The sequence below is a fragment of the Morone saxatilis genome, unplaced genomic scaffold (assembly GCF_004916995.1).
Source record: "Morone saxatilis isolate NCDOM2014 unplaced genomic scaffold, NCSU_SB_2.0 Contig11, whole genome shotgun sequence".
Taxonomy (NCBI): Eukaryota; Metazoa; Chordata; class Actinopteri; family Moronidae; genus Morone; species Morone saxatilis.
Genome location: NW_023339663.1, coordinates 25849150 through 25853025, shown reverse-complemented (window position 1 = coordinate 25853025; position 3876 = coordinate 25849150).

Sequence of the window (3876 nt, the reverse complement as noted above, 5' to 3'; positions counted from 1 at the left end):
GTCACTCTAAAGTTGCTTGTCATTATGCAGTGCTCTCCATCTGAGAAAACTGATGCTTGTGTCAGTTTTGACGCATTGATTGTCAGGTTTTTTTTTAGCATGTGTACTTAACTTGGGATTTCTATTGATTAAATTTGAAGTTTTAATTTCTTTAAGTGGCGTATAGGTTTTTTCCTGCCACTCATACTAACTATCCAGCTTTTCTTTCTATTGAATAATTGTCGTCGTTGCTGTCAGAAGGGTCTATCACATCACTTACTGTTGTGTGAGAGTAACTGTACTGTAGACTGACTCACTGTTGGATGCTATCAGTCAGCAATAGGCAAAGCATCTGAAGTTATGGATTATCAAATCGTGTTCGTGTGTGTTTATGTTTTCATGTTTGCATAGTGTGCAGCTTCTATCGGCAGCTCCTAAAACTACACTCCTCAGGGTCCACATTGTATCCAGGTCACAGGACAGACAGTGCCTCCAGACTCTCCCCCTGTCTCTCTCTCGCTCTGTCTTTCACACACACTTACACGGTCACACAGACGAACATTGTTAAATCACAACAAAGACTTCAAGGCTCTTGCGCACCGCTGAAAGGAGATCCTATAGGTGTTTCAGTGTTTGCAGAAAGTGAAGCATTTGGGATTTTGGGGAGACAAGAGGCAACACAATGAAAGAGACAGAGACACAGACCTGGAAACAGAACAGTAGTATGAAACTAAGGAAGGAGAGATTTATTTCTACCCCTTTTGTTATCTTATAACAGTGCGGGAAACTTTCTGTAGGAAGCCTGATGATAAAGTGTAGTTCTTTCAGGTTGAGATGACACAGCCTGGCACTGCACAACATACACCGCTTATGTACCAGATTCAAAACTCTCTAAGCAAGACACAGACTATACAGCTGTCTGACTATTCATGTACTGTTTTTCCTACTGGCTTTCGTTAAGTAAAACAGTTTCTTATGGCATGTACGAAGTTGAAGTTTGCCATAGACACACAGAGCAGTGTTATTTATATTATTCAATAAGTTGCTGATGCCTCATTTGACATCAAGAAAGGTGAAGAAAGGTACTGAAATCTTCATTCTGGAAGGTTGCAAATATGCAACAACACAATTATTTAGCTAAATACCGGTATTGTGTTCTTCGTCACTAATCAAAGTAACTATTAAAAATGTGTTTCCCAATTATCAAATATTCCTGATCTTTCAATTATCGATACTGTCCAGCAATAACATCATTCATTAGTGTTGCTACCCAAGAAGACAGCTGCAGTGCATCACAATTAACATTAAAATTTGGAATGATAGAACTGGATAAGATTTTTAATATTAGATTAGTAGTGACATTACTGCTTTGATGGAATACAGAAAACAATTTGTGAAGTGATTGTTTAGAGAGAAATAGAACATGAATCACCTGTCTGATCTCCTCTTCCTCCAGTCTCCACTGGATGATGAGGTGCAGCCCACAAGCAGTGTATAGTCATAAAATAGAACGAGGTGTAACTTCAACCCATATTAAAATTAAGATATCACAACCAACAGTTTTCTGCTACAGTGTTTTGCATTTAACAATGGATGTTCATGTTCATGAAGTAAGCTACAGTAAGCTGTTAGTGCAGGTAAGTGGGTTGGGTGAATTCCCTCAGCACAATGAGGAATTGCAGTAACAGCAGTACTTAATTAAGATAGTTATCATTTTGGTGGTCAGAATATGCTTTTTATTTATTTCACAGATAATGACATTGTAAATACTAAAATAAAAGCTAACCAACTGTTAAAATGTGTGCAGACACAAAAGCCAGCTTTGTGCTGACCCTTTCTTATTCACTTTAATAGAATTAAATACATTTTATTTATTAATCCAAATTTTATACTTTGTACCTTCCATTGAAGACTTTTTATATAAGACATTTGCATACATAATATGGTGCTACATTATACTTTTATCTAACTGTAGCAGTCACAAATGCACATCAGTTACTCTAATACTTTTTTTTTAAGAAATGTTGCTGCAGAGCATAGTGTTTAATAGTGAGTGTAATGAGTAAGTAATTTCCCCTATCATACCTATTACTCTTTACTTATCGCTGCAGCTTCAACAATACTTTATTTTCATGTTACCATCATTACCAGCAAATTATCATATGGAGGTAGTTATAGAGAATTTACCACCTGCTGCTATACTGTTGCGTAGATATACCAGCAAATATCTACTCTTTCTAGGAATAACACCAACTACAGTTTGTGTGTGCACATTTTTTGTGTGTATGTGTGTGCTTTAGAATTGTATGTGTATGCCACCAGGTCTTATAGAATGGGATTATCCCCAGCAGTAATCATGTTTTTCCCACTAAACTATATCACATCTATACACTGATTAAAAGGCACATAGGTCAGCTTTAGTGCATGATCTGCCTCGAGCAGCTTCCTTATAATTACATGTATATGCATGTGTCTAATGTACACATGCGCATGTGTTTCTCAAGCAACTGAAAACAACAGCCAAGTCTCATTCCAGGCAGCCTCCCTTTCAGCCAGATCAGCACAACCTCAGATCTGAGGCTTTTGGAAAGCCAGAGCTGTCATCATTCACAGTGACCTTTAACCTCAACAGATGACCACAGGTCTGATGAGACCAACAGATTACAGTGGCCCACATGATCGCCCCCTCGGGCACATACACAGAAAGATGACTGTTTAACACCCTTCTACTCTGCGTGCACACGTTGAGCCCATCGAGACCACTTCTTCTGAGAAAGCATATTTACACAAAAGATGATTCACTGTCAGTATAAATGAGAAGTTGTGAACTTATTTTTTATGTTTATGTTTAACAATAAATATAAATATTTTATATATTTTATTTTTTCTTACATAAAATCATTTTCACTTCCTGTAAAATGTGTATTTGTTGCTTTTGCCTCAGAGTATACCAGCATGTGGCAACCAGCTTCCAAGCAATGTTTCAGTCATACCACCCCTGTCACCCCCACCATATGAAACCATCAAACTGACAAACAAAAGTGTACAAGTCAGTGAGCACCAACATGGCATGGCGATGAAAAGCTCCTGCCCTTCTCAGACATCACGGTCATCACACAGCAACGGGAACTGATTCATTCTGAAGAAACATGTCGTTTTCTCATAGTTCTGAATCACGCAGCTAGAATACTGCAAACTGCTGTTTTTCGTCAGTATGCTTTCTGTCCCTAGTTGTAATAGATATTTGCCACCTATACGTTTCATTGTGGAAAGAATAATTCATTCATTTAGTGCTTGTCTGACTTTTTTTCCAGGACTGCTTTGTTGTCTCTAAGGGGCTGAATAATTAAAAGTAATTAATAATGTATAACATACTCTAGTGAAGAGTATTTTTTCCTAATATTGCCAGAAGAAATCATCTTGATTACCAAGATGGGGAATATTTTACCCATGTGTCTCACACAGAAAGTGGGGTATTTGAGATATTTCTGGAAGCTCCTTCGTTGTATTTTTCCTCTATTTATCCTTGTGGTTACACTGGAGTTGTTGTTTGTTTGTTCCTGCCACAGTGCTTGGACCTGAAAATATAATTAATGAAAATCACCATATATATATATGAGCCATGCCAGTGGGTTATTTGGATGGATACTTATGCACCCACATAATTTAAAACTTACAGGGGCCAGCATTCCTATATGGCTTTATGTGGTTAATGCAATCTATGAGGGCAACAAGTATTAAGTTAACAAATGAATAAATTCCCCACTTTGCTGCAGTATTAAAAATTTGGATTTAAGTCAATGTGTGCTAAAAATGTTTCAAACTGACACAAGTACATATCACTTTATTAACTGGATTTATTACGTTATCATTACGATTGCATGACCAAAGTAGCCA